We start from the raw sequence: 24,821 nt of genomic DNA on the forward strand, positions 1-24,821 counted from the left end.
AACCAGATGTACTAAATGATGTGTGGATCACATCTGTATTTTCCTAACATTTGAAGTACAGGGGTCTCCATGGATCTGTTGGCCATTCGTGTACCTCATAGAGGAGGTCTAGACAAATTGATTCACTGGCTTTAAATTGGTTAAGCTTTTGTTGGTGTTTGTTCCTTTGTATGTCTTGGATGTGAGTTCTTCTTCAGACACATGAACATGCTAGTATTTTCTTCTACTAACCATCCTGCCTTACTCTGCTTGGTGGTGTCTCTGAAACATGCTGGCTCATGGTGATAGAGCTGTGAGTCTTTATTATCCTAACAAAATGTTTTGCCTGATTCAGTCCCAACAAGCTTGGCCCTGGCCTCATCAATCTCAGCAGGCATGCTCTTAACCACCAAGACATCTCTCCTGCCTCATTTTGCTTCCAGTAGAGGGCACCAAACCGCATTTTGAATCAATTATGTGATGTCCAGGAATCGAACTTATGATCTCTGGAAGAGCAGGCAATGCTCTTAACCACTGAGCCATCTCCCCACCCGTTTTTCAACTTCTTTAACTAAACCAGGTTTACTCAATGTGGTGTGTGGATCATATCTGCATTCCCCTAACATGTGGAGTACAGGTGTCTCCATGGACCTATTGGCTGTTCATGTACCTGATAGAGGAAGTCAGGTTAAATTTTTTTCTGGCTTTAATTTGGTTAACATTTTGCTGGTGTTTTTAGTCCTTTGATTGTCTTGGATGTGAGTTCTCTTTAAGGCACATGAACATGCCAATGTGTTCTTCTACTAGCCATCTTTTTCTAGCCATCTTGCCTTACTCTCCTTAGTGTTGTCTCTGAAGCACGATGTCTCATGGTGATAGAGCTGTGAGTCTTTAACATCCTAAAAAAAGGTTTGCCTAATTCAGTCACAATAACGTGTGCCCTTCCCTTTGCCCTGACTCTATGTCTGCACTTGGCCTCATCAAACACAGCAGCCAATGCTCTTAAGCACTGATCCATCTCTCCGACCCGTTATTCAAATTCCTTAACTAAACCAGGTTTACCCAATGTGGTGTGTGGATCACATCTGCATTCCACTAACATGTGGAGTACAGGTGTCTCCATGGACCTATTGACTGTTCATGTACCTGATAGAGGAAGTCAGGATAAATTGTTTCTCTGGCTTTAAATTGGTTAACATTTTGCTGGTGTTTGTAGTCCTTTTTATTGTCTTGGATGTGAGTTCTCTTTAAGGCACATGAACATGCCAGTGTTTTCTTCTTCTAGCCATCTTGCCTTACTCTCCTTAGTGTTGTCTCTGAAGCACGATGTCTCATGGTGATAGAGTTGTGAGTCTTCAACATCCTTAAAAAACTTTTGCCCAATTCAGTCACAATAACGTGTGCCCTGGCCTTTGCCCTGACTCTATGTCTGAAATTGGCCTCATCAAACACAGCAGCCAATGCTCTTAAGCACTGAGCCATCTCTCCTGCCTCTTCCTTCTCTTGCCAGTAGATGGCACCAAATCTCCTTTTGAGAGCAAAACTGTGGTTGCCAGGAATCGAACTTCTGACCTTGAAGGGCAGCCAGGATTCTTAAGCACTGAGCTATCTCTCGATCGCTTCTATCTGCATGCAAAAAAGGGCACAAGACCTCAGTGCAGATGGTTGTGAGCCATTATGTGGTTGCATGAAATTGGATACAGGAGGAAGAAAGAGCACGAAATGCTCTTAAACACTGCGCCATCTCTCCAACCTGTTTTTCTACTTCTTTACCTAAACCAGATGTACTCAAAGATGTGTGGATCACATCTGCATTTTCTTACATTTGAAGTACAGGGGCCTCCATGGATCTGTTGGCCATTCGTGTACCTCATAGAGGAGGTCTAGACAAATTGTTTCACTGGCTTTAAATTGGTTAAGCTTTTGTTGGTGTTTGTTCCTTTGTATGTCTTGGATGTGAGTTCTTCTTCAGGCACATGAACATGCTAGTATTTTCTTCTTCTAACCATCCTGCCCTACTCTGCTTGGTGATGTCTCTGAAGCATCCTGGCTCATGGTGATAGAGCTGTGAGTCTTTATTATCCTAACAAAATGTTTTGCCTGATTCAGTCCCAAAAACCTGGGTCCTGGCTGTATGTCTGCACTTGGCCTCATCAAACTCAGCAGGCATGCTCTTAACCACCAAGACATCTCTCCTGCCTCTTCCTTCTGCTTCCAGTAGAGGGCACCAAACCTCATTTTGAAGCAATTATGTGATGTCCAGGAATCGAACTTCTGATCTTTGGAAGAGCAGGCAATGCTCTTAACCACTGAGCCATCTCTCCGACGCGTTTTTCAACTTCTTCAACTAAACCAGGTTTACTCAATGTGGTGTGTGGATCACATCTGCATTCCCCTAACATGTGGAGTACAGGGGTCTCCATGGACCTATTGGCTGTTCATGTACCTCATAGAGGAGGTCAGGATAAATTGTTTCTCTGGCTTTAAATTGGTTAACATTTTGCTGGTGTTTGTAGTCCTTTTTAATGTCTTGGATGTGAGTTCTCTTTAAGGCACATGAACATGCCAGTGTTTTCTTCTTCTACCATCTTGCCTTACTCTCCTTGCTGTTGTCTCTGAAGCACGATGTCTCATGGTGATAGAGCTGTGAGTCTTTAACATCCTAAAAAAACGTTTGCCCAATTCAGTCACAATAACGTGGGCCCTGGCCTTTGCCCTAACTCTATGTCTGCACTTGGCCTCATCAAACTAAGCAGCCAATTCTCTTAAGCACTGAGCCATCTCTCCTGCCTCTTCCTTCTGTTGCCAGTAGACGGCACCAAATCTCATTTTGAGAGCAAAACTGTGGTTGCCAGGAATCGAACTTCTGACCTTTAGCAGCGCAGCCATGATTCGTAACCACTGAGCTATCTCTCGAGCGCTTCTATCTGCATGCAAAAAAGGGCACAAGACCTCAGTGCAGATGGTTGTGAGCCATTATGTGGTTGCTTGAAATTGGATACAGGAGGAAGAAAGAGCACGAAATGCTCTTAAACACTGAGCCATCTCTCCAACCCGTTTTTCTACTTCTTTACCTAAACCAGTTGTACTCAATGATGTGTGGATCACATCTGCATTTTCCTAACATTTGAAGTAGAGGGGTCTCCATGGATCTGTTGGCCATTCGTTTACCTCATAGAGGAGGTCTAGACAAATTGTTTCACTGGCTTTAAATTGGTTAAGCTTTTGTTGGTGTTTGTTCCTTTGTATGTATTGGATGTGAGTTCTTCTTCAGGCACATGAACATGCTAGTATTTTCTTCTTCTAACCATCTTGCCTTGCTCTGCTTGGTGGTGTCTCTGAAGCATGCTGGCTCATGGTGATAGAGCTGTGAGTCTTTATTATCCTAACAAAATGTTCTGCCTGATTCAGTCCCTACATTCTGGGTCCTGGCTGTATGTCTGCACTTTGCCTCATCAAACTAAGCAGGCATGCTCTTAACCACCAAGACATCTCTCCTGCCTCTTCCTTCTGCTTCCAGTAGAGGGCACCAAACCTCATTTTGAAGCAATTATGTGATGTCCAGGAATCGAACTTCTGATCTTTGGAAGAGCAGGCAATGCTCTTAACCACTGAGCCATCTCTCCGACCCGTTTTTCAACTTCTTTAACTAAACCAGGTTTACTCAATGTGGTGTGTGGATCACTTCTGCATTCCCCTAACATGTGGAGTACATGTTTCTCCATGGACCTATTGGCTGTTCATGTACCTCATAGAGGACGTCAGGATAAATTGTTACTCTGGCTTTAAATTGGTTAACATTTTGCTCGTGTTTGTAGTCCTTTGATTGTCTTGCATGTGAGTTCTCTTTAAGGCACATGAACATGCCAGTGTTTTCTTCTTCTAGCCATCTTGCCTTACTCTCCTTAGTGTTGTCTCTGAAGCACGATGTCTCATTGTGATAGAGCTGTGAGTCTTTAACATCCTAAAAAAAACGTTTGCCCAATTCAGTCACATTAACGTGGGCCCTGGCCTTTGCCCTGACTCTATGTCTGCACTTGGCCTCATCCAACTCAGCAGCCAATGCTCTTAAGCACTGAGCCATCTCTCCTGCCTCTTCCTTCTGTTGCCAGTAGATGGCACCAAATCTCATTTTGAGAGCAAAACTGTGGTTGCCAGGAATCGAACTTCTGACGTTTAGAAGGGCAGCCAGGATTCTTAACCACTTAGCTATCTCTCGAGCGCTTCTTTCTGCATGCAAAAGAGGGCACAAGACCTCAGTGCAGATGGTTGTGAGCCATTATGTGGTTGCTTGAAATTGGATACAGGAGGAAGAAAGAGCACGAAATGCTCTTAAACACTGAGCCATCTCTCCAACCCGTTTTTCTACTTCTTTACCTAAACCAGATGTACTCAATGATGTGTGGATCACATCTGCATTTTCCTAACATTTGAAGTACAGGGGTCTCCATGGATCTGTTGGCCATCCGTGTACCTCATAGAGGAGTTCAAGACAAATTGTGTCACTGGCTTTCAATTGGTTAAGCTTTTGTTGGTGTTTGTTCCTTTGTATGTCTTGCATGTGAGTTCTTCTTCAGGCACATGAACATGCTAGAATTTTCTTCTTCTAACCATCTTGCCTTGCTCTGCTTGGTGGTGACTCTGAAGCATGCTGGCTCATGGTGATAGAGCTGTGAGTCTTTATTATCCTAACAAAATGTTTTGCCTGATTCAGTCCCTACAACCTGGGTCCTGGCTGTATGTCTGCACTTGGCCTCATCAAACTCAGCAGGCATGCTCTTAACCACCAAGACATCTCTCCTGCCTCTTCCTTCTGCTTCCAGTAGAGGGCACCAAACCTCATTTTGAAGCAATTATGTGATGTCCAGGAATCGAACTTCTGATCTTTGTAAGAGCAGGCAATGCTCTTAACCACTGAGCCATCTCTCCGACCCGTTTTTCAACTTCTTTAACTAAACCAGGTTTACTCAATGTGGTGTGTGGATCACATCTGCATTCCCCTAACATGTGGAGTACAGGTTTCTCCATGGACCTATTGGCTGTTCATGTACCTCATAGAGGAGGTCAGGATAAATTGTTTCTCTGGCTTTAAATTGGTTAACATTTTGCTGGTGTTTGTAGTCCTTTTTTTGTCTTGGATGTGAGTTCTCTTTAAGGCACATGAACATGCCAGTGTTTTCTTCTTGTAGCCATCTTGCCTTACTCTCCTTAGTGTTGTCTCTGAAGCACGATGTCTCATGGTGATAGAGCTGTGAGTCTTTAACATCCTAAAAAAACGTTTGCCCAATTCAGTCACAATAACGTGGGCCCTGGCCTTTGCCCTGACTCTATGTCTGCACTTGGCCTCATCCAACTCAGCAGCCAATGCTCTTAAGCACTGAGCCATCTCTCCTGCCTCTTCCTTCTGTTGCCAGTAGATGGCACCAAATCTCATTTTGAGAGCAAAACTGTGGTTGCCAGGAATCGAACTTCTGACCTTTAGAAGGGCAGCCAGGATTCTTATCAACTGAGCTATCTCTAGAGCGCTTCTTTTTGCTTTCAAAAGAGAGCACAAGACCTCAGTGCAGATGGTTGTGAGCCATTATGTGGTTGCTTGAAATTGAATACAGGAGGAAGAAAGAGCACGAAATGCTCTTAAACACTGAGCCATCTCTGCCACCTGTTTTTCTACTTCTTTACCTAAACCAGGTGTACTCAATGATGTGTGGATTACATCTGCATTTTCCTAACATTTGAAGTACAGGGGTCTCCATGGATCTGTTGGCCATTCGTGTACCTCATAGAGGAGGTCTAGGTAAATTGTTTCACTGGCTTTAAATTGGTTAAGCTTTTGTTGGTGTTTGTTCCTTTGTATGTCTTGGATGTGATTTCTTCTTCAGGCACATGAACATGCTAGTATTTTCTTCTTCTAACCATCCTGCCTTACTCTGCTTGGTGATGTCTCTGAAGCATGCTGGCTCATGGTGATAGAGCTGTGAGTATTTATTATCCTAACAAAATGTTTTGCCTGATTCAGTCCCAACAACCTGGGTCCTGGCTGTATGTCTGCACTTGGCCTCATCAAACTCAGCAGGCATGCTCTTAACCACCAAGACATCTCTCCTGCCTTTTCCTTCTGCTTCCAGTAGAGGGCACCAAACCTCATTTTGAAGCAATTATGTGATGTCCAGGAATCGAACTTCTGATCTTTGGAAGACCAGGCAATGCACTTAACCACTGAGCCATCTCTCCGACGCGTTTTTCAACTTCTTCAACTAAACCAGGTTTACTCAATATGGTGTGTGGATCACATCTGCATTCCCCTAACATGTGGAATACAGGTGTCTCCATGGACCTATTGGCTGTTCATGTACCTCATAGAGGAGGTCAGGATAAATTGTTTCTCTGGCTTTAAATTGGTTAACATTTTGCTGGTGTTTGTAGTCCTTTGATTGTCTTGGATGTGAGTTCTCTTTAAGGCACATGAACATGCCAGTGTTTTCTTCTTCTAGCCATCTTACCTTACTCTCTTTAGTGTTGTCTCTGAAGCACGATGTCTCATGGTGATAGAGCTGTGAGTCTTTAACATCCTAAAAATACGTTTGCCCAAACCAGTCACATTAACGTGGGCCCTGGCCTTTGCCTTGACTCTATGTCTGCACTTGGCCTCATCAAACTCAGCAGCCAATGCTCTTAAGCACTGAGCCATCTCTCCTGCCTCTTCCTTCTGTTGCCAGTAGATGGCACCAAATCTCATTTTGAGAGAAAAACTGTGGTTGCCAGGAATCGAACTTCTGACCTTTAGAAGGGCAGCCAGGATTCTTAACCACTGAGCTATCTCTCGAGCGCTTCTTTCTGCATGCAAAAGAGGGCACAAGACAACAGTGCAGATGGTTGTGAGCCATTATGTGGTTGCTTGAAATTGGATACAGGAGGAAGAAAGAGCACGAAATGCTCTTAAACACTGCGCCATCTCTCCAACCCGTTTTTCTACTTCTTTACCTAAACCAGATGTGCTCAATGATGTGTGGATCACATCTGCATTTTCTTACATTTGAAGTACAGGTTCCTCCATGGATCTGTTGGCCATTCGTGTATCTCATAGAGGAGGTCTAGACAAATTGTTTCACTGGCTTTAAATTGGTTAAGCTTTTGTTGGTGTTTGTTCCTTTGTATGTCTTGGATGTGAGTTCTTCTTCAGGCACATGAACATGCTAGTATTTTCTTCTTCTAACCATCCTGCCTTACTCTGCTTGGTGATGTCTCTGAAGCATGCTGGCTCATGGTGATAGAGCTGTGAGTCTTTATTATCCTAACAAAATGTTTTGCCTGATTCAGTCCCAACAACCTGGGCCCTGGCTGTATGTCTGCACTTTGCCTCATCAAACTCAGCAGGCATGCTCTTAACCACCAAGACATCGCTCTTGCCTCTTCCTTCTGCATCCAGTAGAGGGCACCAAACCTCATTTTGAAGCAATTATGTGATGTCCAGGAATCGAACTTCTGATCTTTGGAAGAGCAGGCAATGCACTTAACCACTGAGCCATCTCTCCGACCCGTTTTTCAAACTTCTTCAACTAAACCAGGTTTACTCAATGTGGTGTGTGGATCACATCTGCATTCCCCTAACATGTGGAATACAGGTGTCTCCATGGACCTATTGGCTGTTCATGTACCTCATAGAGGAGGTCAGGATAAATTGTTTCTCTGGCTTTAAATTGGTTAACATTTTGCTGGTGTTTGTAGTCCTTTGATTGTCTTGGATGTGAGTTCTCTTTAAGGCACATGAACATGCCAGTGTTTTCTTCTTCTAGCCATCTTGCCTTACTCTCCTTAGTGTTGTCTCTGAAGCACGATGTCTCATGGTGATAGAGCTGTTAGTCTTTAACATCCTAAAAAAACGTTTGCCCCATTCAGTCACATTAACGTGGGCCCTGGCCTTTGCCCTGACTCTATGTCTGCACTTGGCCTCATCAAACTCAACAGGCAATGCTCTTAAGCCCTGAGCCATCTCTCCTGCCTCTTCCTTCTGTTGCCAGTACATGGCACCAAATCTCATTTTGAGAGCAAAACTGTGGTTGCCAGGAATCGAACTTCTGACCTTTAGAAGGGCAGCCAGGATTCTTAACCACTGAGCTATCTCTCAAGCGCTTCTTCTTGCATGCAAAAGAGAGCACAAGACCTCAGTGCAGATGGTTGTGAGCCATTATGTGGTTGCTTGAAATTGGATACAGGAGGAAGAAAGAGCACGAAATGCTCTTAAACACTGAGCCATCTCTCCAACCCGTTTTTCTACTTCTTTACCTAAACCAGATGTACTCAATGATGTGTGGATCACATCTGCATTTTCCTAACATTTGAAGTACAGGGGTCTCCATGGATCTGTTGGCCATTCGTGTACCTCATAGAGGAGGTCAAGACAAATTGTTTCACTGGCTTTAAATTGGTTAAGCTTTTGTTGGTGTTTGTTCCTTTGTATGTCTTGGATATGAGTTCTTCTTCAGGCACATGAACATGCAAGTATTTTCTTCTTCTAACCATCTTGCCTTGCTCTGCTTGGTGGTGTCTCTGAAGCATGCTGGCTCATGGTGATAGAGCTGTGAGTCTTTATTATCCTAACAAAATATTTTGCATGATTCAGTCCCAACAACCTGGGTCCTGCCTGTATGTCTGCACTTGGCCTCATCAAACTCAGCAGGCATGCTCTTAACCACCAAGACATCTCTCCTGCCTCTTCCTTCTGCTTCCAGTAGAGGGCACCAAACCTCATTTTGAAGCAATTATGTGATGTCCAGGAATCGAACTTCTGATGTTTGGAAGAGCAGGCAATGCTCTTAACCACTGAGCCATCTCTCCGACCCGTTTTTCAACTTCTTTAACTAAACCAGGTTTACTCAATGTGGTGCGTGGATCACATCTGCATTCCCCTAACATGTGGAGTACAGGTTTCTCCATGGACCTATTGGCTGTTCATGTACCTCATAGAGGACGTCAGGATAAATTGTTTCTCTGGCTTTAAATTGGTTAACATTTTGCTGGTGTTTGTAGTCCTTTGATTGTCTTGGATGTGAGTTCTCTTTAAGGCACATGAACATGCCAGTGTTTTCTTCTTCTAGCCACCTTGCCTTACTCTCCTGAGTGTTGTCTCTGAACCACGATGTCTCATGGTGATAGAGCTGTGAGTCTTTAACATCCTAAAAAAACGTTTGCCCAATTCAGTCACAATAACGTGGGTCCTGGCCTTTGCCCTGACTCTATGTCTGCACTTGGCCTCATCCAACTCAGCAGCCAATGCTCTTAAGCACTGAGCCATCTCTCCTGCCTCTTCCTTCTGTTGCCAGTAGATGGCACCAAATCTCATTTTGAGAGCAAAACTGTGGTTGCCAGGAATCGAACTTCTGTCCTTTAGAAGGGCAGCCAGGATTCTTATCAACTGAGCTATCTCTAGAGCGCTTCTTTTTGCTTTCAAAAGAGAGCACAAGACCTCAGTGCAGATGGTTGTGAGCCATTATGTGGTTGCTTGAAATTGGATACAGGAGGAAGAAAGAGCACGAAATGCTCTTAAACACTGCGCCATCTCTCCAACCCGTTTTTCTACTTCTTTACCTAAACCAGATGTACTCAATGATGTGTGGATCACATCTGCATTTTCTTACATTTGAAGTACAGGTTCCTCCATGGATCTGTTGGCCATTCGTGTACCTCATAGAGGAGGTCTAGACAAATTGTATCACTGGCTTTAAATTGGTTAAGCTTTTGTTGGTGTTTGTTCCTTGTATGTCTTCGATGTGAGTTCTTCTTCAGGCACATGAACATGCTAGTATTTTCTTCTTCTAACCATCCTGCCTTACTCTGCTTGGTGATGTCTCTGAAGCATGCTGGCTCATGGTGATAGAGCTGTGAGTCTTTATTATCCTAACAAAATGTTTTGCCTGATTCAGTCCCAACAACCTGGGTCCTGCCTGTATGTCTGCACTTTGACTCATCAAACTCAGCAGGCATGCTCTTAACCACCAAGACATCTCTCCTGCCTCTTCCTTCTGCTTCCAGTAGAGGGCACCAAACCTCATTTTGAAGCAATTATGTGATGTCCAGGAATCGAACTTCTGATCTTTGGAAGAGCAGGCAATGCTCTTAATCACTGAGCCATCTCTCCGACGCGTTTTTCAACTTCTTCAACTAAACCAGGTTTACTCAATGTGGTGTGTGGATCACATCTGCATTCCCCTAACATGTGGAATACAGGTGTCTCCATGGACCTATTGGCTGTTCATGTACCTCATAGAGGAGGTCAGGATAAATTGTTTCTCTGGCTTTAAATTGGTTAACATTTTGCTGGTGTTTGTAGTCCTTTGATTGTCTTGGATGTGAGTTCTCTTTAAGGCACATGAACATGCCAGTGTTTTCTTCTTCTAGCCATCTTGCCTTACTCTCCTTAGTGTTGTCTCTGAAGCACGATGTCTCATGGTGATAGAGCTGTGAGTCTTTAACATCCTAAAAAAACGTTTGCCCCATTCAGTCACATTAACGTGGGCCCTGGCCTTTGCCCAGACTCTATGTCTGCCCTTGGCCTCATCAAACTCAGCAGGCAATGCTCTTAAGCCCTGAGCCATCTCTCCTGCCTCTTCCTTCTGTTGCCAGTAGATGGCACCAAATCTCATCTTGAGAGCAAAACTGTGGTTGCCAGGAATTGAAATTCTGACCTTTAGAAGGGCAGCCAGGATTCTTAACCACTGAGCTATCTCTCAAGCGCTTTTTCTTACATGCAAAAGAGAACACAAGACCTCAGTGCAGATGGTTGTGAGCCATTATGTGGTTGCTTGAAATTGGATACAGGAGGAAGAAAGAGCACGAAATGCTCTTAAACACTGAGCCATCTCTTCAACCCGTTTTTCTACTTCTTTACCTAAACCAGATGTACTCAATGATGTGTGGATCACATCTGCATTTTCCTAACATTTGAAGTACAGGGGTCTCCATGGATCTGTTGGCCATTCGTGTACCTCATAGAGGAGGTCAAGACAAATTGTTTCACTGGCTTTAAATTGGTTAAGCTTTAGTTGGTGTTTGTTCCTTTGTATGTCTTGGATGTATTTTCTTCTTCAGGCACATGAACATGCTAGTATTTTCTTCTTCTAACCATCCTGCCTTACTCTGCTTGGTGGTGTCTCTGAAGCATGCTGGCTCATGGTGATAGAGCTGTGAGTCTTTATTATCCTAACAAAATGTTTTGCCTGATTCAGTCCCAACAACCTGGGCCCTGGCTGTATTTCTGTAATTGGCCTCATCAAACTCAGCAGGCATGCTCTTAACCACCAAGACATCTCTCCTGCCTCTTCCTTCTGCTTCCAGTAGAGGGCACCAAACCTCATTTTTAAGCAATTATGTGATGTCCAGGAATCGAACTTCTGATCGTTGGAAGAGCAGGCAATGCTCTTAACCACTGAGCCATCTCTCCGACCCGTTTTTCAACTTCTTTAACTAAACCAGGTTTACTCAATGTGGTGTGTGGATCACATCTGCATTCCCCTAACATGTGGAGTACAGGTTTGTCCATGGACCTATTGGCTGTTCATGTACCTCATAGAGGAGGTCAGGATAAATTGTTTCTCTGGCTTTAAATTGGTTAACATTTTGCTGGTGTTTGTAGTCCTTTGATTGTCTTGGATGTGAGTTCTCTTTAAGGCACATGAACATGCCAGTGTTTTCTTCTTCTAGCCATCTTGCCTTACTCTCCTTAATGTTGTCGCTGAAGCACGATGTCTCATGGGGATGGAGCTGTGAGTCTTTAACATCCTACAAAAACGTTTGCCCAATTCAGTCACAATAACGTGTGCCCTGGCCTTTGCCCTGACTCTATGTCTGCACTTGGCCTCATCCAACTCAGCAGGCAATGCTCTTAAGCACTGAGCCATCTCTCCTGCCTCTTCCTTCTGTTGCCAGTAGATGGCACCAAATCTCATCTTGAGAGCAAAACTGTGGTTGCCAGGAATCGAACTTCTGACCTTTAGCAGCGCAGCCATGATTCTTAACCCCTGAGCTATCTCTCGAGCGCTTCTGTCTGCATGCAAAAGAGGGCACAAGACTTCAGTGCAGATGGTTGTGAGCCATTATGTGTTTGCTTGAAATTGGATACAGGAGGAAGAAAGAGCACGAAATGCTCTTAAACACTGAGCCATCTCTCCAACCCGTTTTTCTACTTCTTTACCTAAAGCAGATGTACTCAATGATGTGTGGATCACATCTGCATTTTCCTAACATTTGAAGTACAGGGATCTCCATGGATCTGTTGGCCATTCGTTCACCTCATAGAGGAGGTCTAGACAAATTGTTTCACTGGCTTTAAATTGGTTAAGCTTTTGTTGGTGTTTGTTCCTTTGTATGTCTTGGATGTGAGTTCTTCTTTAGGCACATGAACATGCTAGTATTTTCTTCTTCTAACCATCTTGCCGTGCTCTGCTTGGTGGTGTCTCTGAAGCATGCTGGCTCATGGTGATAGAGCTGTGAGTCTTTATTATCCTAACAAAATGTTTTGCCTGATTCAGTCCCTACAACCTGGGTCCTGGCTGTATGTCTGCACTTGGCCTCAACAAACTCAGCAGGCATGCTCTTAACCACCAAGACATCTCTCCTGCCTCTTCCTTCTGCTTCCAGTAGAGGGCACCAAACCTCATTTTGAAGCAATTATGTGATGTCCAGGAATCGAACTTCTGATCTTTGGAAGAGCAGGCAATGCTCTTAACCACTGAGCCATCTCTCCGACCCGTTTTTCAACTTCTTTAACTAAACCAGGTTTACTCAATGTGGTGTGTGGATCACATCTGCATTCCCTAACATGTGGAATACAGGTGTCTCCATGGACCTATTGGCTGTTCATGTACCTCATAGAGGAGGTCAGGATAAATTGTTTCTCTGGCTTTAAATTGGTAAACATTTTGCTGGTGTTTGTAGTCCTTTGATTGTCTTTGATGTGAGTTCTCTTTAAGGCACATGAACATGCCAGTGTTTTCTTCTTCTAGCCATCTTGCCTTACTCTCCTTAGTGTTGTCCCTGAAGCACGATGTCTCATGGTGATGGAGCTGTGAGTCTTTAACATCCTACAAAAACGTTTGCCCAATTCAGTCACAATAACGTGTGCCCTGGCATTTGCCCTGACTCTATGTCTGCACTTGGCCTCATCCAACTCAGCAGCCAATGCTCTTAAGCACTGAGCCATCTCTCCTGCCTCTTCCTTCTGTTGCCAGTAGATGGCACCAAATCTCATCTTAGAGCAAAACTGTGGTTTCCATGAATCGAACTTCTGACCTTTATAAGGGCAGCCATGCTTCTTAACCACTGAGCTATCTCTCGAGCGCTTCTTTCTGCATGCAAAAGAGGGCACAAGACCTCAGTGCAGATGGTTGTGAGCCATTATGTGGTTGCTTGAAATTGGATACAGGAGGAAGAAAGAGCACGAAATGCTCTTAAACACTGAGCCATCTCTCCAACCCTTTTTTCTACTTCTTTACCTAAACCAGATGTACTCAATGATGTGTGGATCACATCTGCATTTTCCTAACATTTGAAGTACAGGGGTCTCCATGGATCTGTTGGCCATTCGTGTACCTCATAGAGGAGGTCTAGACAAATTGTTTCACTGGCTTTAAATTGGTTAAGCTTTTGTTGGTGTTTGTTCCTTTGTATGTCTTGGATGTGAGTTCTTCTTCAGGCACATGAACATGCTAGTATTTTCTTCTTCTAACCATCCTGCCTTACTCTGCTTGGTCGTGTCTCTGAAGCATGCTGGCTCATGGTGATAGAGCTGTGAGTCTTTATTATTCTAACAAAATATTTTGCCTGATTCAGTCCCAACATCCTGAGCCCTGGCTGTATGTCTGCACTTGGCCTCATCAAACTCAGCAGGCATGCTCTTAACCACCAAGACATCTCTCCTGCCTCTTCCTTCTGCTTCCAGTAGAGGGTACCAAACCTCATTTTGAAGCAATTATTTGATGTCCAGGAATCGAACCTCTGATCTGTAGAAGAGCAGGCAATGCTCTTAATCACTGAGCCATCTCTCCGAACCGTTTTTCAACATCTTTAAGTAAACCAGGTTTACTCAATGTGGTGTGTGGATCACATCTTCTTTCCCCTAACATGTGGAGTACAGGGTTCTCCATGGACCTATTGGATGTTCATGTAGCTCATAGAGGGGGTCAGGATAAATAGTTTGTCTGGCTTTAAATTGGTAAACATTTTGCTGGTGTTTGTAGTCCTTTGATTGTCTTGGATGTGAGTTCTCTTTTAGGCACATGAACATGCCGGTATTTTCTTCTTCTAGCCATCTTGCCTTACTCTCCTTAGTGTTGTCTCTGAAGCACGATGGCTCATGGTGAGAGAGCTGTGGGTCTTTAACATCCTAAAAAAAAGTTTGCCTAATTCAGTCACAATAACGTGGGCCCTGGCCTTTGCCCTGACTCTATATCTGCACTTGGCCTCATCAAACTCAGCAGGCAATGCTCTTAAGCACTGAGCCATCTCTCCTGCCTCTTCCTTCTGTTGCCAGTAGATGGCACCAAATCTCATTTTGAGAGCAAAACTGTGGTTGCCAGGAATTGAACTTCTGACCTTTAGAAGGGCAGCCAGTATTCTTACCCACTGAACTCTATCTCGAGCACTTCTTTCTGCATCCAAAAGACGGCACAAGACCTCAGTGCAGATGGTTGTGAGCCATTATGTGGTTGCTTGAAATTGAATTCAGGAGGATGAAAGAGCACGAAATGCTCTTAAACACTGTGTAATCTCTCCAACCCGTTTTTCTACTTCTTTACCTAAACCAGATGTACTCAATGATGTGTGGATCACATCTGCATTTTCCTCACATTTGAAGTACAGGGGTCTCCATGGATCTGTTGGCCATGGGTGTACCTCATAGAGGAGATCAAGACAAATTGTTTCACTGGCTTTAAATTGGTTAAGCTTTTGTTGGTGTTTGTTCCTTTGTATGTCTTCGATGTGAGTTCTCGTTTAGGCACATGAACATGCTAGCATTTTCTTCTAACCATCTTGCCTTACTCTGCTTGGTGGTGTCTCTGAAGCATGCTGGCTCATGGTGATAGAGCTGTGAGTCTTTTTTATCCTAACAAAATATTTTGCCTGATTCAGTCCCAACATCCTGAGCCCTGGCTGTATGTCTGCACTTGGCCACATCAAACTCAGCAGGCATGCTCTTAACCACCAAGACATGTCTCTTGCCTCTTCTTTCTGCTTCAAGTAGAGGGCACCAAACCTCATTTTGGAGCAATTATGTGATGTCCAGGAATCGAACTTCTGATCTGTGGAAGAGCAGGCAATGCTCTTGAACACTGAGCCATCTCTCTGACCCGTTTTTCAACTTCTTTAACTAAACCTGGTTTACTCAATGTGGTGTGTGGATCACATCTGCGTTCCCCTAACATGTGGAGTACAGGGGTCTCCATGGACCTATTGGCTGTTCATGTACCTCATAGAGGGGGTAAGGAAAAATTGTTTCTCTGGCTTTAAATTGGTTAACATTTTGCTGGTGTTTGTAGTCCTTTGATTGTCCTGGATGTGAGTTCCCTTTAAGGCACATGAACATGCCAGTGTTTTCTTCTTCTAGCCATCTTGTCTTACTCTCCTTAGTGTTGTCTCTGAAGCACGATGTCTCATGGTGATAGAGCTGTGAGTCTTTAACATCCTAAAAAAACGTTTGCCTAATTAAGTCACAATAACGTGGGCCCTGGCCATTGCCTATGCCCTGACTCTCTGTCTGCACTTGGCCTCATCAAACTCAGCAGGCAATGCTCTTAAGCACTGAGCCATCTCTCCTGCCTCTTCCTTCTGTTGCCAGTAGATGGCACCAAATCTCATTTTGAGAGCAAAACTGGGGTTGCCAGGAATCGAACTTCTGACCTTTAGAAAGGCAGCCAGTATTCTTAAGCACTGAGCTATCTCTCGAGCGCTTCTTTCTGCATACAAAAGAGGGCACAAGACCTCAGTGCAGATGGTTGTGAGCCATTATGTGGTTTCTTGAAATTGAATACAGGAGGATGAAAGAGCACGAAATGCTCTTAAACACTGAGCCATCTCTCCAACCCGTTTTTCTACTTCTTTACCTAAACCAGATGTACTCAATGATGTGTAGATCACATCTGCATTTTCCTAACTTTTGAAGTACAGGGGTCTCCATGGATCTGTTGGCCATTCGTGCACCTCATAGAGGAGGTCTAGACAAATTGTTTCACTGGCTTTAAATTGGTTAAGCTTTGTTGGTTTTTGTTTCTTTGTATGACTTGGATGTGAGTTCTTCTTCAGGCACATGAACATGCTAGTATTTTCTTCTTCTAAACATCTTGCCTTACTCTGCTTAGTGGTGTCTCTGAAGCATGCTGGCTCATGGTGATAGAGCTGTGAGTCTTTATTATCCTAACAAAATTTTTTGTCTGATTCAGTCCCAACCATCTAGGCCCTGGCTGTATGTCTGCACTTGGCCTCATCAAACTCAGCAGGCATGCTCTTAACCACCAAGACATCTCTCCTGCCTCTTTCTTCTGCTTGCAGTAGAGGGCACCAAACCTCTTTTTGAAGCAATTATGTGATGTCCAGGAATCGAACTTCTGATCTTTGGAAGAGCAGACAATGCTCTTAATCACTTAACCATCTCTCCGACCCATTTTTCAACTTCTTTAACTAAACCAGGTTTACTCAATGTGGTGTGTGGATCACATCTGCATCCCCTAACATGTGGAGTACAGGGGTCTCCATGGACCTATTGGTTGTTCATGTACCTCATAGAGGAGGTCAGGATAAATTGTTTCTCTGGCTTTAAATTGGTTAACATTTTGCTGGTGTTTGTAGTCCTTTGATTTTCTTGGATGTGAGTTCTCTTTAAGGCACATGAACATGCCAGTGTTTTCTTCTTCTAGCCATCTTGCCTTACTCTCCTTAGTGTTGTCTCTGAAGCACGATGTCTCATGGTGATAGAGCTGTGAGTCTTTAACATCCTAAAAAAACGTTTGCCTAATTCAGTCACAATAACCTGGGTCCTGGCCTTTGCCCTGACTCTCTGTCTGCACTTGGCCTCATCAAACTTAGCAGGCAATGCTCTTAAGCACTGAGCCATCTCTCCTGCCTCTTCCTTCTGTTGCCAGCAGATGGCACCAAATCTCATATTGAGAGCAAAACTGGGGTTGCAAGGAATCGAACTTCTGACCTTTAGAAAGGCAGCCAGTATTCTTAAGCACTGAGCTATCTCTCGAGCGCTTCTTTCTGCATCCAGAAGAAGGCACAAGACCTCAGTGCAGATGGTTGTGAGCCATTATGTTGTTGCTTGAAATTGAATACAGGAGGATGAAAAGCACGAAATGCTCTTAAACACCGAGCCATCTATCCAACCCGTTTTTCTACTTTTTTACCTAAATCAGATGTACTCAATGATGTGTGCATCACATCTGCATTTTCCTAACATTTGAAGTACAGGGGTCTCCATGGATCTGTTAGCCATTCGTGCACCTCATAGAGGAGGTCTAGACAAATTGTTTCACTGGCTTTAAATTGGTTAAGCTTTGTTGGTGTTTGTTTCTTGGTATGTCTTGGATGTGGGTTCTTCTTCAGGCACATGAACATACTAGTATTTTCTTCTTCTAAACATCTTGCCTTACTCTGCTTGGTGGTGTCTCTGAAGCATGCTGGCTCATGGTGATAGAGCTGTGAGTCTTTATTATCCTAACAAAATTATTTGCCTGATTCAGTCCCAACCATCTAGGCCCTGGCTGTATGTCTGCACTTGGCCTCATCAAACTCAGCAGGCATGCTCTTAACCACCAAGACATCTCTCCTGCCTCTTCCTTCTGCTTCCAGTAGAGGGCACCAAACCTCATTTTGAAGCAATTATGTGATGTCCAGGAATCGAACTTCTGATCTTTGGAAGAGCAGGCAATGCTCTTAACCAATGAGCCATCTCTCCGACCCATTTTTCAACTTCTTTAACGAAACCAGGTTTACTCAATATGGTGTGTGAATCACAGCTGTATCCCCTAACATGTGGAGTACAGGGGTCTCCATGGACCTATTGGCTGTTCATGTACCTGATAGAGGAGGTCAGGATAAATTGTTTCTCTGGCTTTAAATTGGTTAACATTTTGCTGGTGTTTGTAGTCCTTTGATTGTCTTGGATGTGAGTTCTCTTTAAGGCACATGAACATGCCAGTGTTTTCTTCTTCTAGCCATCTTGCCTTCCTCTCTTTGGTGTTGTCTCTGAAGCACGCTGGCTCATGGTGATAGAGCTGTGAGTCTTTAACATCCTAACAAGAGCTTTTGCCTCATTCAGTCACAACAACGTGGGCCCTGGCCCTGTGCCCCGACTCTATGTCTGTTCTTGGCCTCATCAAACTCAGCAGGCAAAGAGCCATCTTTCCTGCCTCTTCCTTGTGGTGCCACTAGAGGGCACCAAACCTCCTTTTGAGAGCAATTACGTGGTTCCCAGGAATCGAACTTCTGACCTTTAGAAGGGGAGCCAGTATTCTTAACCACTGAGCTATCTCTCGAGCGCTTCTTTCTGCATCCAAAAGAGGACACAAGACCTCAGTGCAGATGGTTGTGAGCCATTATGTTATTGCTTGAAATTGAATACAGGAGGATGAAAGAGCACGAAATGCTCTTAAACAATGAGCCATCTCTCCAACACGTTTTTCTACTTCTTTAACTAAACCAGATGTACTCAATGATGTGTGGATCACATCTGCATTTTGATGTACAGGGGTCTCCATGGATCTGTTGGCCATTCGTGTACCTCATAGAGGAGGTCTCGACAAATTGTTTCACTGGCTTTAAATTGGTTAAGCTTTTGTTGGTGTTTGTTCCTTTGTATGTCTTCGATGTGAGTTCTCGTTTAGGCACATGAACATGCTAGTCTTTTGTTCTAAACATCTTACCTTACTCTGCTTGGTGGTGTCTCTGAAGCATGCTGGCTCATGGTGATAGAGCTGTGAGTCTTTATTATCCTAACAAAATGTTTTGCCTGATTCAGTCCCAACAACCTGGGCCCTGGCTGTATGTCTTCACTTGGCCTCATCAAACTCAGCAGGCATGCTCTTAACCACCAAGACATGTCTCCTGCTCTTCCTTCTGCTTTCAGTAGATGGCACCAAACCTCATTTTGAAGCAATTATGTGATGTCCAGGAATCGAACTTCTGATCTTTGGAAGAGCAGGCAATGCTCTTAACCACTGAGCCATCTCTCCGACCCGTTTTTCAACTTCTTTAACTAAACCTGGTTTACTCAATGTGGTGTGTGGATCACATCTTCATTCCCCTGACATGTGGAGTACCGGGGTCTCCATGGACCTATTGGATGTTCATGTACCTCATAGAGGGGGTCAGGATAAATTTTTTTTCTGGCTTTAAATTGGTTAACATTTTGCTGGTGTTTGTTGTCCTTTGATTGTCTTGGATGTGAGTTCACTTTAAGGCTCATGAACATGCCGGTACTTTCTTCTTCTAGCCATCTTGTTTTACTCTCCTTAGTGTTGTCTCTGAAGCACGATGGCTCATGTTGATAGAGCTGTGAGACTTTCACATACTAAAAAAAACGTTTGCCTAATTCAGTCACAATAACGTGGGCCCTGGTCTTTGCCCTGACTCTAGGTCTGCACTTGGCCTCATGAAACTCAGCAGGCAATGCTCTTAAGCACTGAGCCATTTCTCCTGCCTCTTCCTTCTCTTGCCAGTAGATGGCACCAAATCTCATTTTGAGAGCAAATCTGTGGTTGCCAGGAATCGAACTTCTGACCTTTAAGGGCAGCCAGTATTCCTAACCACTGAGCTATCTCTCGAGTGCTTCTTTCTGCATCCAAAAGCAGGCACAAGACCTCAGTGCAGATGGTTGTGAGCCATTATGTGATTGCTTGAAATTGAATACAGGAGGATGAAAGAGCACGAAATGCTCTTAAACACTGAGCCATCTCTGCAACCCGGTTTTCTACTTCTTTACCTAAAACAGATGTACTCAATGATGTGTCGATCACATCTGCATTTTCCTAACATTTGAAGTACAGGGGTCTCCATGGATCTGTTGGCCATTCGTGTACCTCATAGAGGAGGTCTAGACAAATTGTTTCACTGGCTTTAAATTGGTGAAGATTTTGTTGGTGTTTGTTCCTTTGTATGTCTTGGATGTGAGTTCTTCTTCAGGCATATGAACATGCTAGTATTTTCTTCTTCTACCGTCTTGCCTTACTTTTCTTGGTGGTGTCTCTGAAGCATGCTGGCTCATGGTGATAGAGCTGTGAGTCTTTATTATCCTAACAAAATGTTTTTCCTAATTCAGTGCCATCAACCTGGGCGATTGCTGTATGTCTGCACTTGGCCTCATCAAACTCAGCAGGCATGCTCTTAACCACCAAGACATCTCTCCTGCCTCTTCCTTCTGCTTCCAGTAGAGGGCACCAAACCTCATTTTGAACAATTATGTGATGTCCAGGAATCGAACTTCTGATCTTTGGAAGAGCAGGCAATGCTCTTAACCACTGAGCCATCTCTCCAACCCGTCTTTCAACTTCTTTAACTAAACCAGGTTTACTCAATATGGTGTGTGGATCATATCTGCATCCCCTAACATGTGGAGTACAGGGGTCTCCATGGACCTATTAGCTGTTCATGTACCTCATAGAGGAGGTCAGGATAAATTGTTTCTCTGGCTTTAAATTGGTTAACATTTTGCTGGTGTTTGTAGTCCTTTGATTGTCTTGGATGTGAGTTCTCTTAAAGGAACATGAACATGCCAGTGTTTTCTTCTTCTAGCCATCTTGCCTTATTCTCCTTAGTGTTGTCTCTGAAGCACGATGTCTCATGGTTATAGAGCTGTGAGTCTTTAACATCCTAAAAATCGTTTGCCTAATTCAGTCACAATAACGTGCGCCCTGGCCTTTGCCTTTGCCCTGACTCTCTGTCTGCACTTGGCCTCATCAAACGCAGCAGGCAATGCTCTTAAGCACTGAGCCATCTGTCCTGCCTCGTTCTTCTGTTGCCAGTAGATGGCACCAAATCTCATTTTGAGAGCAAAACTGGGGTTGCCAGGAATCGAACTTCTGACCTTTAGAAAGGCAGCCAGTATTCTTAAGCACTGAGCTATCTCTCGAGCGCTTCTTTCTGCATACAAAAGAGGGCACAAGACCTCAGTGCAAATGGTTGTGAGCCATTATGTGGTTTCTTGAAATTGAATACAGGAGGATGAAAGAGCACGAAATGCTCTTAAACACTGAGCCATCTCTCCAACCCGTTTTTCTACTTCTTTACCTAAACCAGATGTACTCAATGATGTGTAGATCACATCTGCATTTTCCTAACTTTTGAAGTACAGGGGTCTCCATGGATCAGTTGGCCATTCGTGCACCTCATAGAGGAGGTCTAGACAAATTGTTTCACTGGCTTTAAATTGGTTAAGCTTTGTTGGTTTTTGTTTCTTTGTCTGTCTTGGATGTGAGTTCTTCTTCAGGCACATGAACATGCTAGTATTTTCTTCTTCTAACCATCTTGCCTTACTCTGCTTATTGGTGTCTCTGAAGCATGCTGGCTCATGGTGATAGAGCTGTGAGTCTTTATTATCCTAACAAAATGTTTTGTCTGATTCAGTCCCAACCATCTAGGCCCTGGCTCTATGTCTGCACTTGGCCTCATCAACCTCAGCAGGCATGCTCTTAACCACTAAGACATCTCTCCTGCCTCTTTCTTCTGCTTGCAGCAGAGGGCACCTAACCTCATTTCAAGCAATTATGTGATGTCCAGGAATCGAAATTCTGGTCTTTGGAAGAGCAGTCAATGCTCTTAACCACTTAGCCATCTCTCCGACCCATTTTTCAACTTCTTTAACTAAACCAGGTTTACTCAATGTGGTGCGTGGATCACATCTGCATCCCCTAACATGTGGAGTACAGGGGTCTCCATGGACCTATTGGCTGTTCATGTACCTCATAGAAGAGGTCAGGATAAATTGTTTCTCTGGCTTTATAGTGGTTAACATTTTGCTGGTGATTGTAGTCCTTTGATTGTCTTGGATATGAGTTCACTTTAAGTCACATGATCATGCCAGTGTTTTCTTCTTCTAGCCATCTTGCCTTACTCTCCTTAGTGTTGTCTCTGAAGCACGATGTCTCATGGTGATAGAGCTGTGAGTCTTTAACTTCCTAGAAAAACGTTTGCCTAATTCAGTCACAATAACGTGGGCCCTGGTCTTTGCCCTGACTCTATGTCTGCACTTGGCCTCATCAAACTCAGCAGGCAATGCTCTTAAGCACTGAGCCATCTCTCCTGCCTCTTCCTTCTGTTGCCAGTAGATGGCACCAAATCTCATTTTGAGAGCAAAGCTGTGGTTGCCAGGAATCGAACTTCTGACCTTTAGATGGGCAGCCAGTATTCTTAACCACTGAGCTATCTCTCGAGCGCTTCTTTCTGCATCCGAAAAGAGGGCACAAGACCTCAGTGCAGATGGTTGTGAGCCATTATGTGGTTGCTTGAAATTGAATACAGGAGGATGAAAGAGCACGAAATGCTCTTAAACACTGAGCCATCTCTGCAACCCGGTTTTCTACTTCTTTACCTAAAACAGATGTACTCAATGATGTGTGGATCACATCTGCATTTTCCTAACATTTGAAGTACAGGGGTCTCCATGGATCTGTTGGCCATTCGTGTACCTCATAGAGGAGGTCTAGACAAATTGTTTCACTGGCTTTAAATTGGTGAAAATTTTGTTGGTGTTTGTTCCTTTGTATGTCTTGGATGTGAGTTCTTCTTCAGGCACATGTACATGCTAGTATTTTCTTCTTCTACCGTCTTTTCTTACTTTTCTTGGTGGTGTCTTTGAAGCATGCTGGCTCATGGTGATAGAGCTGTGAGTCTTTATTATCCTAACAAAATGTTTTTCCTAATTCAGTGCCATCAACCTGGGCGATTGCTGTATGTCTGCACTTGGCCTCATCAAACTCAGCAGGCATGCTCTTAACCACCAAGACATCTCTCCTGCCTCTTCCTTCTGCTTCCAGTAGAGGGCACCAAACCTCATTTTGAAGCAATTATGTGATGTCCAGGAATCGAACTTCTGATCTTTGGAAGAGCAGGCAATGCTCTTAACCACTGAGCCATCTCTCCAACCCGTTTTTCAACTTCTTTAACTAAACCAGGTTTACTCAATATGGTGTGTGGATCACATCTGCATCCCCTAACATGTGGAGTACAGGGGTCTCCATGGACCTATTGGCTGTTCATGTACCTCATAGAAGAGGTCAGGATAAATTGTTTCTCTGGCTTTATATTGGTTAACATTTTGCTGGTGTTTGTAGTCCTTTGATTGTCTTGGATGTGAGTTCACTTTAAGTCACGTGATCATGCCAGTGTTTTCTTCTTCTAGCCATCTTGCCTTACTCTCCTTAGTGTTGTCTCTGAAGCACGATGTCTCATGGTTATAGAGCTGTGAGTCTTTAACATCCTAAAAAAATGTTTGCCTAATTCAGTCACAATAACGTGGGCCCGGGCCTTTGCCTTTGCCCTGACTCTCTGTCTGCACTTGGCCTCATCAAACTCAGCAGGCAATGCTCTTAAGCACTGAGCCATCTGTCCTACCTCGTTCTTCTGTTGCCAGTAGATGGCACCAAATCTCATTTTGAGAGCAAAACTGTGGTTGCCAGGAATCGAACTTGTGACCTTTAGAAGGGCAGCCAGTATTCTTAACCACTGAGCTATCTCTCAAGCGCTTCTTTCTGCATCCAAAAGAGGTCACAAGACCTCAGTGCAGATGGTTGTGAGCCATTATGTGGTTGCTTGAAATTGAATACAGGAGGATGAAAGAGCACGAAATGCTCTTAAATACTGAGCCATGTCTCCAACCCGTTTCTCTACTTCTTTACCTAAACCAGATGTACTCAATGATGTGTGGATCACATGGGCATTTACCTAACATTTGAAGTACAGGGGTCTCCATGGATCTGTTGGCCATTCTTGTACCTCATAGAGGAGGAATATACAAATTGTTTCACTGGCTTTAAATTGGTTAAGGTTTTGTTGGTGTTTGTTCCTTTGTATGTCTTGGATGTGAGTTCTCGTTTAGGCACATGAACATGCTAGTATTTTCTTCTTCTAACCATCTTGCCTTACTCCGCTTCGTGGTGTCTCTAAAGCACGCTGGCTCATGGTGATAATGCTGTGAGTCTTTATTATCTTAAAAAAATGTTTTGCCTGATTCAGTCCCATAAACCTGGGCCCTGGCTGTATGTCTGCACTTGGCCTCATCAACCTCAGCAGGCATGCTCTTAACCACCAAGACATCTCTCCTGCCTCTACCTTCTGCTTCCAGCAGAGGGCACCTAACCTCATTTCAAGCAATTATGTGATGTCCAGGAATCGAACTTCTGGTGTTTGGAAGAGTAGTCAATGCTTTTAACCACTTAGCCATCTCTCCGACCCATTTTTCAACTTCTTTAACTAAACCAGGTTTACTCAATGTGGTGCGTGGATCACATCTGCATCCCCTAACATGTGGAGTACAGTGGTATCCATGGACCTATTGGCTGTTCATGTACCTCATAGAAGAGGTCAGGATAAATTGTTTCTCTGGCTTTATATTGGTTAACATTTTGCTGGTGATTGTAGTCCTTTGATTGTCTTGGATATGAGTTCACTTTAAGTCACATGATCATGCCAGTGTTTTCTTCTTCTAGCCATCTTGCCTTACTCTCCTTAGTGTTGTCTCTGAAGCACGATGTCTCATGGTGATAGAGCTGTGAGTCTTTAACATCCTAAAAAAACGTTTGCCTAATTCATTCACAATAACGTGGGCCCTGGCCATTGCCTTTGCCCTGACTCTCTGTCTG

The sequence above is a fragment of the Chionomys nivalis genome, chromosome 1 (genome assembly GCF_950005125.1).
Source record: "Chionomys nivalis chromosome 1, mChiNiv1.1, whole genome shotgun sequence".
Classification (NCBI taxonomy): domain Eukaryota; kingdom Metazoa; phylum Chordata; class Mammalia; order Rodentia; family Cricetidae; genus Chionomys; species Chionomys nivalis.